This window comes from Protopterus annectens, chromosome 7.part0 (assembly GCF_019279795.1).
Source record: "Protopterus annectens isolate FY-2018-M chromosome 7.part0, PAN1.0, whole genome shotgun sequence".
NCBI lineage: Eukaryota > Metazoa > Chordata > Ceratodontiformes > Protopteridae > Protopterus > Protopterus annectens.
The window spans coordinates 1,668,601,078-1,668,618,340 of record NC_056739.1 but is presented as its reverse complement, the minus strand read 5'-3'; positions in this window follow the sequence as shown (position 1 = coordinate 1,668,618,340).

Sequence of the window (17,263 nt, the reverse complement as noted above, 5' to 3'; positions counted from 1 at the left end):
TTGAGAAAGTCCAACTTGAAATGAAGCCAATTGATGCCCAGGGGAAAAACACTCCAGATGCATGTCTTTGGGATGTAGCAGGAAACCCACATGAATGCAAGGAGGTATTGCAGACTCCTCACAGAAGGCACCACAGCTGATAATTGAACCGGATAACCTCTTGCTGTGAGGTGACAATGCTACCAATGCACCACTGCACTCGAACCAGAGAACCTCTTGCTGTGAGGTGACAATGCTACCAATGCACCACTGCACGTGACAATGCTACCAATGCACCACTGCACTCGAACCAGAGAACCTCTTGCTGTGAGGTGACAATGCTACCAATGCACGATCCTAACTTTGTGCATCATTAATGGCACATGCAATTTAGCAGAGAGAGAGAAACATTTAAAGTGCTTAAATTTGAACAATATCAATGCAAAGAACAAATAATAAGCCATAATCTCCAACTGTTCTGGGACATCCACAACTATTTCTCTTCAAGGGTGCCAGTTTCACATATTAAAACTGAGGTGAGGTGATCAACTCTAGCTAATTATTCATTTGACTACCAAACAAAGATAAATGTCAACATTTGTAATCATTAACATGTTTTAAATGTCTCGGTATGGTTTTACTACAACCCTGGCTTCATGCTTCAGCTTGTGCTTCCTAGGATTTCTTGTATATACATTTCTGCAAAAAAAAAACTAAATATGAGCTTCTGCCAGCTGCATTTTTATTTTTCACTTGCTTGTAAATTTAATGTTATTTATTTTTATTTCTTTTTTTATATTTTATTTAACATTTGTTTACCTGGAAGGTCTGACTGGACATACAGCCCATTTTCAGCAGAGGCCCATGGAGAAAAGCTCCAAGTACAAGTTAACAAGCACACATTTTTACAAGCTAGCAGTCACACATTATTGTTAAGGTACAGCAGTTGAAAATTTGAGCAAATGCAATATTTGTTTACCAGGAAAGTCTGACAGGGATAATATCCCATTTTCAGTGGAAGCCCAGGGAGAAACGTTCTATGTTGACATAATATGGTTACAGTTAAATAAAGTTATTACAAAGTGTAATCCAGAAGAATGACATACTAACTAAGGGAAAATTCAGCTTCAGTGCATATAATGTGAACCCATACGTACATAGTGTACATATTTGCACAGCTATAACAAGTTGAAAATGAATCGTCAATAGATAAAGGTGCAGATTCACTAAACAAAATACTGTAATAAAGGAAACCAAACCAACTGATAAAATAAGAATGTAAAAAGTCCTGGACACCACATAGGTTTAAAAATACTTTATAGTTTTCACAAAACACAGAGGATGAGCGCTTTCATCTAATGACTGATGAAGGCAGATTCACTAAAGCCTACATGGCTCACTAGCACATTGTATTCAGTAAGTGCCCCTACACTGTATGTATAGGCATGCAAACCTGGTAAATATTCTGACATGCTAATTACAACATAAGCAGGTGAACTTTATGCTAACCAGCCAATCCAAGATGGATGAGCTATTCAACAAGCTATAAAGCAATTATGTATACTCAGTGCAGGTTTTGGCCTTGAATTCCAAAACCTATTGAAATCGAGCAACAGAAAGAATGTTAGGAGCTGCTGTTGCTCTTCTGCATGTGTATGTGCAACAAGCCCAAGTCTACATTGCTGTTGCTGTAATAAACCTCGGCCAAGAAAGAGAAGGGTGTTTAGACCCTATTTAACTTTTCATGGTCTGCATGAGGTTGAAATTGTAGAGTGCTACAGGGTGGACAGAGACATATTACAGGAACTCTGCAACCTCTGTTGCCCTCAGCTGACAGCAAGGGCAAACTGAGGGGATCCAACACCTGTGGAAACCAAGGTATGTGTAGCACTTAGAATATTAGCTACAGAAACCTTCCAGAGACCAACAGGGGATATACTGGGGATGTCACAGATATCAGCATTCAGGATCCTCCATCAATTCCTGAATGCTATGCTACAACATGCCACTGACTCATACACTTTCCTTGTACACCTGAGTACAGAGTTACAACTATGCAGGATTTCTACCCTGTAGCACACTTCCCTGGATCCTGGGTGCCATAGACTGCATGCACATTGAGATAAACCACCACCCAGGGAACAGGAAGGGTGTACATAAACAGAAAGGGCTTTCACTCCATTAACTGCCAGTTCATGTGTAATACTAAGGGAATCATCCTGAATGTCTGTGCTGGCAACCCCAACAGTTGCCACAACTCCTATATTTGGCACAACTCTCAACTCTACCAGAGGTTTTCTGTGAGGGGGAGGGAGATATCCCACAGGGTATGCACTCAAGCCATGGCTGATGACTTCCATCAAAAATGCATACACACCCAGTGAAGAATACTATAATTAAGCACACACTTAAACAAGAAATATCACAGAACATGTGTTTGGGATGCTGAAGTCATCATTCCAGTGCCTAGATAGATCAGGAGGAGCCCTACATTACAATATTTGCACATGTGCTAAAAATGTTCACTGTCTGTGCTATTTTACAATATTATCCTGAGAAAATAGCTTCAGCATGATCCCCAGTGAGAAGGGGGACACATCCCACCACCATTGGCAAGACCACAACAGCCACACGCAGGTGAAGAGTCAGAGGGGATCCCCCAGCCCTCACCCTGGCAAACAGGCAATGGATAGAACACATGCTGACCACCTATGAGGGTACAACATTCACCCTATGCACATGTATGCAGTAAAATCGATGCTAGCCAATGCTCACAACCTTTACTTACCTATGTAATGGTTGTGTACTGCTAGCATCATACAGAATAATCCTCAAATTAAAACACTTGTAACTACCAGACTATCAAGGTAAGTGATAAATCTGGAGTAGGAAAATAAATGGCTAATAACACAAATGAATGGCAAATCCTTGCATACTGTTACTTGCTAATGTACCTAAGTAGAAGATTTGTGAGTTTTTCAGCAATGACAGCAATACATGACAGGATTGACTTATATCAACAGATGTGTGCTCTTTATCAACTAATAGGCCTCATGTATTAAAGGTACACACAATAGAAAAACCTGTAAGAAAGCAGTACACTTTTCAAAAGAGCATCACAAACACATATATACTAAGCACTCAGTCAGCTATTCACCCTGTGCAACAGACAAAATAATTATGGATCTCTGAATCCAAATGATAGAATCAAGGAGATGGCACAACCATCATCTTTTACACAGGTTGTTGTTGTCTGGTGGCTCACCAACACCCAGAACAGCAAATAAATGAAGGTGTGTACAAACCAAGGAATACTATATTATAATTCAATTGTTATTATGCTTTGAATGCAGTTCTCACAATGTGTGCACATTTTAAACAGAAAAGTAAATTTTATGATTGCCTGTCACCGCTCACTATGCCCACCGATCCCATGGAGGTGTCTGAGCCATCTCAAAAGCATAACATGTGTCATTGACATGGTACATTACACCCTGCAATAACATCGAATATTGCAAATTATACAATGACTGTCCATTAATATTCAAAAACGAGCACACTGATTGGCCAGTCTACCCAGTGTGCCCATTGTAAATCCCAGAATATACCAATGGAAAAAGGTCTGGCCACCTTTAGTTCTTTCCATTTGTATATTCCATAACTTTTATTATTATTATTATTTTTTTTAACAAAAATTTAAAAAAAAATCTATAGTCCAGACTCTGGACATACCATAGAGGCAGCATGGAGGAAATGCAAAGAAAATCAGGTACATTATTTAAAACTACAGGCATGTACCTAATTTTCTTTTTTTTTTCCATTCTTTTCTCCATTGCTTCCTTTTCAAAGCATTGATGTACTGGGTATGTGCGGGAACGCAAGTCCCATACGCATGCACAGTACATCAAAACGAGGCAGCAGGATACCACCAGCCATGGAAGAACATTACGGAACCATTCTACAAAGACATTATTTAAGAAAAGTATTTTTTTTCATAAATAATGCCATTGTATAATACAATAACCAACTCCGTGGTTGTGGTATATTGAAATTTACCCACAATTGGCTTTATTTAATCACTCGGGCTTCGCCCTTGTGATTAAACTACATCAACCATTGGTAAATCTTCAATATACCACACCATGTCATCAGTTATTGCTTAAATAACAATTTTAACAATAACACTTGTGAAGAAAGTTAATAACCTGTATAGCTGACAAATGTAAATTCCTGCCCAAAAATGCATATGCCAATAGTGAACTATTAGATGCCCATACAGATAAAAATTCAATTTTCTACTACACAAATACACACACAGACACATGCACACACACACACATACACACATACACACATACACACACACACATATATATATATATATATATATAGATATATATATATATATATATATATATATATGTATATATTGCATTGTAACGTGTTAAAAAAATCTAGAATGTACTTGAAAAATAAAGTCATACCGTAGCAACATCAGAAGCCTTCTCTGCAGATAAATCAAAAGGAAAAATAATCTTCTGTTTCGTCCAAATACACTAGTCTCCTCATCTTCAAGTTCCCTAGTTACATGGTTACCTTTATATAGTGTAAAGTCAGGCCTCTGAGCATGGTGAAGATGAAAATGAGGTATGAAATTTTAAGAGTTGCTGAAGACCAAACGTTTGACTTTGTGTAGCAAATGTAAACATAATATAGGCTTTACAACACTGTTAGCTGATAATGACTTGCAACTGTGAATGATTAGTGGAGGGAGAAGGAAGACAGAACAGCAATTCAGAATACCTTTCCTGCAGTGGGTGTGTCACTCAGGATACATTTACAAAGTGTAGAAATAGCTTTAGCAAGCTTTTAAATGGAACTAAACAGCACAGATTTATAATTTTTCTTCACTAATAGCCAAACTCTCCTGCCTTTGGTGAAAATATTTTTATTGTATGTTTAAATGACAATAATATAAAATGCACTATAGACTGCATGTCTGAGAGAACAGCACATATAAAGGAAGCATGAACACAATACAAAGAAAAGACAGAGCTGCATTGTTGCAAACACATTCATAAGTAGTGTGATCAATAATTGCACTAAATATGTAAGCCACACGTACAAACAAATGAGAATGTACAAGTTTATATGTCTTATTAATACTGTGGAGGAAATAGGAATTACTTGTAATACTCATGATTTGCTTTCCTGCTGCAAAGTTGTTTCTGTGGCAAAGAGAGATAAGAAACTCCTAGTGTGTTTTGTAGGTTCATTAGTATGATATTTCAAATTCATTTGTGTAAAAAAACTGTAATGTGTGTTAAAATGTATTTTGTATATTTTTTAATATTAATATCTGTGCAGTGTGCATCTTAGCTTAAATATGGTGAAATGGATAAATATTTTAAAGTTAATGGAAGTTGCTTCTATGATAAGAACAGAATAAATTAGATCTGCAAATCAACTGTGTATGTAACACACTTGGTAAACATGATGAAGCACACAGCACATAAGATATATAGATTGTGGTTCAGTCCCACATTTTTCTTTTAATGATAATAATTAATAAACACTTTTTACAATAATAGTGCATGTTGAACATTGCCTGTCTCATTTGCATGTTACTCAGCTATGATCAAACATGGTGTAATGCCGCAGACAATAACAAGATATTATCAATTTCAAAATATACATTGTTACATCTTTTGCCTTCCATTGTGCAAACATGCTAATCAGCATTGCATAGCGATTAGCATGCACACACAACACCTGCATTAAATAAGCAGACATTGTCAGTTTCAAAAAGATACATTATTACATATTTTGCCATCCATCATACAAACACGTTAAGCAACATTGTGAGGCAGTTGCATGTTTTCACAATGCTAAAATAAAGAAACATTTTCAATTTCCAAAAGGATTGTAACATGTGTGGTCTTCCATCATGCAAACACGCTAAGTGGTTTTGTACAGTGGTCAGCACTCATACACAGCAATAAGTGTAGTTGCTCTGCCTTCCCTGTGGCAACTGATGGAAGTTCATAACCACAATACAGGTGAGCCAAGGTTCTAACCTACCCTACTCCAAATTTTATTAATGCTGTTTCACTCAATTTTTTTAAATAAAGAACTATACAAAGAATATTATGCATAACAATAACTATGTATTGCAATGAATATGATATGAATTAAATGAGAGACTCAGAGAATACTAACAATTATGTTACTGTAATTAATGCTTCTTTTCTACCTGGGGATGGATATCATACTTCAGTGATAGTCATATACACATAAATGTATAAATCAAGACCTTGTCAGGTTATACACATACATGGTTAACCAGTCACTCTTTAATGTGAGTATATAATTAATAATCATGTCTAGCAAACACTGCTTCTGTGGCAAGAAAGAAAAAACACCTATGTAAAAGTGTATGTATTCTCTATTTTATGTAGGTTTGAATCCCACGTTGTTCAAATTACTTTTATCAGTGTATAAAGCCACACAAAAAATGTGCCAAAGTCATAAACTTTATAAGCCCCAATATATGTCTGAAAAGTTGTCATCTAACATGTATAGCAGCATACAAGTCATAAATTAATATCATGTGTCACTTTACCCTTCCTATTTCATAAAGTACCTTCCTGTCTGTTTGGCAATGTCACACTCCCTTTAACATCACACAAAAGCTGTTGGCATGGCTGTGCAAGTTTGTGCATTAGCCATAAAATGCAATATCACAAATTGGTGAGAAGACACTTTAACATTTGCTGAATGACTTCTGTGGACATGGCAAAAGCTAGGAATGAAGGTGCTGAATTTAGTGATCAAAGGTGAGATGCAAAGGAGTGCAGAATATTCAAAAAACAGCCATAGACTATTGCAGAGGAAATATACTGTGTATCAATATAAATTAGAGGCTTGGAATAGACTAGCCAAGGTTGTAACCAGTTGAATGGCATTCCATGCACTGGAAAGCAATACCATTATAATGACCTGAAAAGGCGCAAACATAAAAAACTCAGTCAGTAGCTGGATGAGTTTAGAAATGCTGACATCCCGCAGTTATGCACATATATAGATAAAGATAACTTTAAGTTACATACAAAGCTGGAGATATCCAAGACTGGTATATATACTCTCTTCTCTTTTTCTTTCCTCTTTATTTTACAGCTGCCCAGGAGATTTCAGTGAACTGGGAGGCCCATGTTGAATGCTTAGAAAGACTGAAAGAAGCAAGGGGTATGTATGCAGCCCAAATTAATACTTATTTTATTGAAAATGTTTCTCTTTCATACACTAGTTACAAATTAAGCATGCATATCTTAACTGTACAACTTAACATGAATGCTTCATTCTGTAACTCAAGGTAATTGTGAGAGTCAATTGTAATAGTGTATTCAGATGTTGTGGGTTCAAATACCACAAGTAACAAATATGTACAAAAATAACTAAATATTAATTTCAACAAAATTGGCATAAATGCCATGTTGTTAACTTAAAATAACTAAATATTAATTTCAACAAAATTGGCATAAATGCCATGTTAACTTAATCTGTATTATTTTAAAAGCATATGTGGAATATATGTATTGAAATGATTGGAACAATTCTCAGTTCTATTTTTGGATATTTAAAAGTATAGTTAAATTAAAAGTAAAAATATATTTGTATTGTATCAATTTAATATATGTGACATATGATGGCTCTAATTATTTTTTTCTTTTTTTTTCTTACCCCATCCCTTATCTTTCTTTTTTATTTTTATATCTGATCACAACATTCTGATGTCATAGTTTTCTGACAACTGACACAATGATTTCCAACACAGGGATGTAGGCCAAACAGTGGGCTCTGCCTGACACCTTTCCAATGGCTGTCACACCAATGCCCAACACATCTGCAACACAACTTGGAAATATTGCCTCTGCAGCCCATGTAGTACCTGGGACCTCAACATCAGGTAGCATTACCCTGGCAGCTGGTACAATTTTACCCTCTGGGAGTATTGGTCGAGGTGGAAATTTTGTCACCCATGCTTCCAGGTATGGTGTCTGAGGTGTAGAAGGTACAATTGGTGCATGCCTCAGCTGTATGGAGAAGATGCTCATTGGAATGCTGAGAGAGCAAAAACATCAAGAACTCCAGCCAGAAGCTGAGGAAGGGGACAGTGATGACAGTTCTGAAGGAGAGGACTTGATTTGGATTATCCCCATGCTTGATGGGCATGTACTGATGATGTCCCTCCCTATCCTCAATCATGGTGTACCCCAACCTTTTGTGTCCTTCACCATCCCTGCTGCTGTCTTGTTTATCTTGTTTGTCTGCAATTGCTTCCTCACCTACCCTACTTACCTGACCCAGACATACCTATGTCCCTTAATCAGCATTCCTCTATTATTAAAATAAAATAAGAAAACTGGGCATCTGTCCCACAAAAAAAAATGTCCCATACATTGCTCTCCACTTTGCATATGTGTCTTCTCAACACATTCCATTCAATCCTATTGGCTTTACAACATGACTGCATTGTTGTCACCCATCTGTGTTGTGTTGACAGTCCATATTCATCCAATTTTATATACATGTTTATATTACACTGAAGTGAAAAGCTATGGTTCATTTTTAATTCCTCACTGCACATATCTATACTGTTTCCCTTTTGTTCTTCCTCCTGTTTGCCCCCACTTTTCCACTTTCCTATTTACCCCATTTTTACACCTTTAATCTGGTCAAAAACTGGAATCGTACACCACAGACATAAACAACAAATCCTTAAAAAAGGCCTTCACTTTTTGTCTTCTGTGTTTGCACAGCATTTGGCATCTTGTACCAATGCCAAGCAACAGTGAATGTCTCTTCATGTCCTATTGGCATAGTGTGGTTACTTCCATGCAATACTGTTTAAATTGCTGCATTAAAGAAACACATAGTTAAAGCAGAGTAAAATCAGTACTAGTATAAATTTACTCTAGCGTTTATTTAGACTGCTGAATGTATAAAAATGCAAATCCATATGTATATTGTTGACATAAATCAATTGACTGATGTTCACTTTTATAAAATGCTTCACTGTAGTCATTGCCTCTCACATTTGCAAAAATATCACATTTACTTATGTAATGCCATCCTGACAATGTGTAAAAAAGTTAGATTGAGTTGGATTCGAACCCTGTGTCATTTGTCCTCAAAATGTGAGCTTACTGCTCTTACACCAGTTGACACAGTGAAACCTAGATAGCAAGTGCTTTTCTTATACTCAGTACTGTCCAAAATGCTGATGGCCATGCCTCACCACTTAGCATGTTTGCATGAAGGAAAGCTAACCAATAGAATTATTGCTATTTTCCCAATTAAGGAGAGACCCATATTTTCTCACCGCTTAACTCTGCACAAATGGGGAAGGCAATAGCAATAGCCCTTAATGTCATAAAACGTATGACACATTTCCAATATAAGCTACAGCATGAACACTGTGTTATCTGTCAGCTATTTCTACCATCGCCCTTATACATAAGAACTTTTCAAGTTCAAATTGTATTCATTAAATGTGAAACTTGCATGCACACTGCTTTGCCATTGATCTCACAAACAGGTTGCTCAATGCTGAGCTATGTTAAGAGCTGATTGGCATGTATTACTATGTCTACTGCCCATTTAGTCTTCATCCCATTATAATCCATGTAAAATACAACTAAAGGAAAGGTACTTGTTAGTGACTGAACACATACTTACTCAGACACGTGTGGTATGCACCCATGCACTTGAAAATGGATATGTCAGTACTGGTTCTCAGTTGTTAACAACACTACAAAATAAATAGCACAACAACATTGTTATATCATCTAAAGCTTTATACTGACAATAGAATGATCTACGGGAAGAGTTGCTTGATTTAGTAGAGATGGATAGGAATATTAAGAACAATGAAAGATATAGATTACAGAAAGTCAATAGGACCCAAAATGTTAGAAGTTTGATAAAACAAATAAACACATTAATCAGGACTGTTCATACAGAATCATGCAATATACAGAAGTAAATATATTACTGTGCATCTAAATTAATAACATATAAAGTTTTACCACAAAAACACAGGGTGGTAAGGGAAAAGAAGCGGAGAAATCAAATGCCATCATGGAAGTATTGAATAAAGAAAACTATACAGCAGGTAAGACAAGAAGTGTCATTGTTGGAAGAGTACAGGAGAGGGAACAGAACAACAAAAATACTCAGAAGGATAGACATGATAAAAGCAACATGCAGTATCACAACAGATCAGGATCTATCATATATTATTGCAAATAAGAAAGTAAAGATATAAGGGCAGGCAGAAAAACTTAGAAGATATGCAGATAATATAAAGGAAAAGTACAAAATATACAATTTATTGATGACCCAAAAGGTTTTATAGAGTATTGGGAAACTAGGCAAAATGAATTGAAAGACCACCAAAAAAAGAAGAAATAGACACATTTTGGAGAAATATATATGAAGTCCTTTGGAACATAACAAAGATGCTGAATGGATAAATGAACTAAAAGAAAGAATAAGAAGTCCAAATGTACAGAATATGAAATGGAATGGAGTAACAGCCAGAGAAATTTAAAAACAATTAAGAAAACCAACTAATTGGAAAACACCAGACCCAGATGCAGTACCTAACTTCTGGCTAAAAGTATTAACCTCTTTACATGAATATTTAGTTATAAGTATGAACTATTTATATGCCCACCCTGAACAGCCACCTTGCAAGGTTACAATGCCTTCCACACCTTTAGACTACAAAATGAAAGTGTGAGAAGAACAGGTGGTGGAGTATTTATCTACATTAAAGAGGAATACTACTCCATACTGGTTAGACCAGATAACTCTATGAAGCTACCTGAAGTTAAGATTACTGTGGGTAAGAACCCCCCCCCCCTTCAGGTCATTGCTAGTTACAAGTCCAGATCCATGAACCAAGATGCTCACATGGCTTACTTGGCTTTATTTGAGTCAATAAAAATACAGCCTAACACTGTTGTCATGGGGGATTTTAACTATCCTACAATAAACTGTGAAACCTATATGAGCCCCAGTTTACTTGAATAAAAGTTGCTTGACTTTGTTAACTCAAATGCCCTAGAACAAATTGTAGAAAATCCTAAAAGGTGCTCAAATATACTTGACCTGGTTCACAGCAACATGAGAATCTGTTGTGCTACTGAAGTGTAAGATCCTCATTAGTAAAATCTTATCATAAGCCAGTCACTTTTGAAGTAGTAAAAACTCCAGAAACCATCAAAGCCGACACTAGCCTCCTAAAGGTTGGCATACATGATTTCCAACAAATAAAATGTAAAGTTCAGCAGTAAAAAAAAACAATGAATTCAAACTGCAAAGAATAAAACTCTCACAGCAGCCTTTATTCACAAGGATAAGCAGCACCTAATTCAGTAAGTGCTTTCATCATGCAATGACTTCTTCAGACTGAATAAAGATTGTTACACATTAAACACTTTAAATACTAAAATTTTAACCAATTAATTAACTAAACAATTATCTTAAAGATGAAAATCCACTATAAAAATGCATTTTATACTTATAAACATTCATAACTTAAAACACTTGACTTGTAGATTACTATTCACATTCAAGATTGTAACATGTTAATGTTTCAACCTTTTTCTTTTTAGATAAACTTTAAAATTTTCTTTGTCATTCAACTCAGGAGGGTGACTTGCATTTAATTAAACAATCCAGCAGTACTCTTTCCATTTTTAACTCTTTGATTGCTGCTAACCCACTATCAAAATTCCAAACTTTATCTATTACCATAAATTTGGGACTACTATTGCATTTATCATTCAAATAATGTCTACCCCATGCATTAGTATCATCATTCTTTTGCTCAGCATATAAGTGCTCTTTAATTCTTTTATAAAATTCTCTAGTTGTCATACCAATATAATAAGAGGTACATTGTGTGCGGAGAGAAAGATAAATAACAAACTTCATCATGCAAACATTTTCATTGAAAACATTTATTTTTGTGTTATTTATGCTCAGTAAAGTTTGCCCTTTATATATATGCTTGCAATATTTCCAATTTTGTCACCTTTTCTTTTTTGGTATGTAAACATTTAACTTTATCTTAAAAACATTTTTCAAACTCATTCCCTTTTTGTTAACAAAAATGGTTTCATCTCCAACCACCTCCCTTATATCTGGAAAACTAGCTATAATTTTCCAGTTATTTTTGAACAAATATTTAATCTGCCCACCATCTATGGAGTATGGTGCAACCATTCCTAATCCATAGTCTTTTACTCCATTGTCTCTTTTTAAACTTTTGAAAAGTACCCATATTATCTGTTGTACCAAACAACCCTTTACTATTTCTACTTAATCATACATCTTTGCTTTCTGTTTCTATCATTTATTTTGGGTAACCCCTAACTAAACATTTCATACCTCTCATCACAATCAGTTAAAACACTAACTCGTTTTAACTGTCCTGCTGCAATGTTATTTTTAACATAACTTGGATGCATACTATTAAAATTTAAATAAGTATTACTTTGAACACTTTTTTTGTATATCTTGGTGAAAAACTTGTTTATATACCTCAACATCCAGAAAACAGATACTATAATAACTATAATTCCAAGTGAATTTCAAATATTCACATGCATTATTAATTTCTTCAAAAAAAAAAACATAAAAGTTCCCTCAAGTTACCTCTCCAGATAAAAAAGGTCATCAATAAAATGAACATAAAACAATACCTAACTGTAATATCTACTTGCTTTAATAAATTCTCCCATTTAGTCATAAACAAATTTGCATAGCTGGGAGCTAAGTGGCCCCCATCACTATCCCATTAATTTGCTGGTAAAAATTACCGTTAAATTCAAAAAACTGTAGGATAATATTATGTCCAAAATTTCTAAAATAATAGATATTTCATCTTATTATAATGGTTTGATGCCATCAGCTCCAGCCTCACAAGTTCTACCCATATATCATTAGGTATCGTAGTGTACAACAAATTAACATCCATAGTCAACAATATATCTGTCTTCTACTTCTATTGTTTTAATATTTTTCACAAAAACAAAGGTGTCCCTAATATATGCTTCCACTGTTTTAACTATTTCTTTTAACTTTTTGTCAATATATATGCCATTGCCTCTGTTTTACATCCCTCACTAGCAACAATCGGCCTAAACGGAGGTTTATCCAAAACTGTATGTATGTTAGGCAAGCCAAATATTTTACTGATTATCTTTAGTGAATAAAGTAGCTACTTTTTGGCTAATCCTATTTTCACATAACCATTCTTCCACCGTTGCATCAATAAACCTGTAACACTTCTTAATGAAGTCCAGTGCTACCTCTTTGTAATAGTGTGCATCTTGCAATAATTCAAACATAGAATTTATATAAGCAATTTTATCAAACATCACTATTGCATTACCCTTGTCTGCTTTCAGTAATACAATGCTATCATCATTACTTAAACTATTCAAGGCAACAAGTTCTTCATATGCTAGATTAAAAAATTTGGTAACATGTTTATTTAATAGCAGTTCTCTAATTTGGACTTCCATTATATTCTGAAAGGCCTCTAATTCCGGCCTTAGTGGGGAGTTGAAACAACTAGGTCTACAATAAACATTAGGCTGCATAGTATTTGAAATACTTTCATCTTTGTTAAACAAACATTTCAAATTCAGCCTTCTCACAAAGTCCTTCAAATTATTTATAGTTTTGCAAATATGCGCTATAACTAAATAACTATAAAAACCTAACCGTCTGTGTGAAATATTGACAATTTTAAAGTCACATTCAGAAAATGGACCTTGTGTTGCTACCGGTTGTTTCTCCTTTTCTTCCACTCAACATTGTTCTGAAACGTTTTCCTTTTCTTCTGCATATTTTTCTTGACTGGACTTGATGCTACTTGAGCCCATGAATGCTTGCCTGTGCCTGTGTCCTGATAAACATTTATCCCTTGAAAAGGACATATATTGCTGGTGGCACCAGAAACAAAACCAGTAGTCAACTTCTCTGTATCTCTTGTATCGGAAAGAACTTGTATAGCAGGGACAACCTCATCCTGCTTTTGTCGCTTATTCACAGACTTCTCAGACCCAAAAGCATTTGCCGGAACATTACTTCCTTGTTCTGGCACATTTGCAACCATTTTTTCATCACCAGCAAAAGAATTAAAGGTGTATGTAGTACCTTGTTCATATTTGTAGCGATCCCTTTCATACTTTTTCAACTTCCTATTCTTAAGTATCTCATTTCCATATGTAATTTGTCTTGAATACGACACATTTTGGCATCAAAGTTCTCTTTGGAGGAATCCTTTTTAAGCAATAACTATCCCTCCTTTATGTTTCCATCTGGTTCATAAATTATTAGCTTGTAAGAGTCTACCAACATAACACTATACTCAATGCCAGTCTTTTGATTGACCTGGACTCATTTATCAATGAGTTCACTTGGCAAGTCATTCCCTATTGGCATATTATTAATCCTCAAGCCCTTCTGCACTCTTTGAGTTGAAATACTGCTCTCAAAAAACAAAACATCCCACTGAAATCTTTTAAGCTTCACCAAAGCTCTTTCTAAAGATATAAAATGATTAGTGAGATTTAAATTGACTTGCCTGTTATTACTGGTAGTTTGCATATTGTCCATAAAAGGATTAACAGGAGCAGCAAGGCAACTGCTTAATAACTCATCTCTCATTACACAGAAAACAGGTTGCGAACAGTTCGAGTTGCTCTTATTAATCCTTGGACTCTTTCCAGCCATTCTGGTGTTACTCACATTCCCTTCTTTGTCCGACACAAAAGTACCATTAGGTGTACCATGGAGCGAAAAACCTGATGACAAAACTAAAAACTGCTATCCGGCTGGCTGCTCATAACTCCAATCCAAATGTGATAACAATAAAATGGAAAGTTCAGCAGCAAAAAAAAAAAAAAACAACGAATTCAAACAGCAAAGAATAAAACTCTCACAGCAGCCTTTATTCACCAGGATAAGCAGCACCTTATTCAGTAAGCGCTTTCATCATGCAAAGACTTCTTCAGACTAAATAAAGATTATTCCACATTAAACACTTTAAATACTAAAATTTTAACCAATTAATTAATTAACTAAACAATTATCTTAAAGATGAAAATCCACTATAAAAAAGCATTTTAGACAAAACCATTCCAAACTTAAAACACTTGACTTGTACATTACTATTCACATTCAGGATTGTACCATGTTAATGTTTCAACCTTTTTCTTTTTAGATAAACTTTAAAATTGTCTTTGTCATTCAACTCAGGAGGGTGACGTGCATTTAATTTCACAATCCAGCAGTACACTTTCCATTTTAACTTTTCATCTGTTCCTAACCTACTATCAACATTCAAAACTTTGTCTATTACCATAAATTTGGGACTACCATTGCATTTATCATTCAAATAATGTCTACCCCATGCATTAGTATCATCATTCTTTTGGACAGAAAATAAGTGCTAATTAATTCTTTTATAAAATTCTCTAGTTGTCATACCAATATAATAAGACATTGTGTGTGGAGAGAAAGATAAACAACAAACTTCATCATGCAAACATTTTCATTGAAAACATGTATTTTTGTGTTATTTATGCACAGTAAAGTTTGCCCTTTTATATATGCTTACAATATTTACAATTTAAACACTTTGTCACCTTTTCTTTTTTGGTATTTAAATATTTAACTTTATCTTGAAAAATAATTTTTCAAACTCTTTCCCTTTTTGTTAACAAAAATGGGTTCATCTCCAACCACCTCCCTTATATCTGGAAAACTAGATATAATTTTCCAGTTATTTTTTAACAAATATTTAATCTGCCCACCATCTATGGAGTATGGTACAACCATTCCTAATCCATAGTCTTTTACTCCGTTGTCTCTCTTTTTACACTTCTGAAAAGTACCCATATTATCTGTTGTACCAAACAACACAACTATTTCTAATTAATAGTACCTCTTTGCTTTCTGTTTCTGTCATTTCTTTTGGGTAACCCCTAACTAAAAACTTCTTGTATAACATTCCACTCTCTTCTTCATACCTGTCAGCACAATCGGTTACAACACTCCCCGGGATTCATGAAGCTTGCGCCAGGCGCACGCATAGCGTAGGCGTTATAATGCCAAATATGGCCGCCGAGCGATTCAGGTACGATCCAGTTCCACGTGCACTACCGGCATACGCCAGATCTGCGCAGCCCCCGGTGTAGGTATGCAAATCACCCCATGTGCAGTGTTGCACCATGCAAATTAAGGCATATAGCGATTCATGAAGTGGTGCAGGCGTAAGCCCACGGAAATGTAAACCAAAAAACACGGTTTACATTTTCCCAAACATAACATCGGAGCTATGGAAGAGGGCCAGACCCAGGTATCACAATGTGAACATATGCCAATGGCGAAATACACAGCCAATGGCATAAGAAAAGATGCATAACACGTAAATAACAACATTTAATGTCATGTCCACAGTAACGCACAGCAGAACCGCAGGGCATGTGTGAGAAGCTGTAACATAAAGAAATAATATAAAAATGTCATAAAATCGCAATGTAATAGAAAGCAGGTTTACAACATAACACACAATGGTAGGCATGGAACACCACAACCAAGGTGCAAGGGTTGCTAAGGGCTTGCGATAGTGTTCGGAGCGGTAACTATGAATTAGTAGTCAATGCCATGCAAATGAGGCAGATAATACTGAATCGCAAATGTCCCGTTGGAGGAAGGTTGTACCATACGGCGCAGCAATATAACACCGATGAGTGGCTCAGAGGAGATACATGACATCAGCAGAGGGGTGTGCCACTGTAGCACTAAGCACATTGCAGCATTGCAAATCTGACCTGTCTGTTGCTAAGCAAAGCTGCAGGATAGGGGTGGGGAGGAATCGTTTAGCTGAGAGCACACATGGTGGCCAAAAGCGCATGTGTACGAGGATGAAAAGGTGCCCAAAACCCAGTAATCGGACGCACGCGCCGCAAACAATAGCAGAAACAGGAAGGTCAGGGGAAGAAAAGGTAATGCGGAAGTAGGGTAATTGGAGTACTAATGAGCAATCAACACCAATCAACCCACGAAGGCCAATCGACGGCAGCTGACAAGTCCGCTTGCAGAAACCTGCAAAACAGGATAGGGGAGGCATGTGAATGCAAAGAAAGGAGGGGAGGTATTGGATTGCAAAGATAGGAGACCTGACACAGCAGAGCAAAGC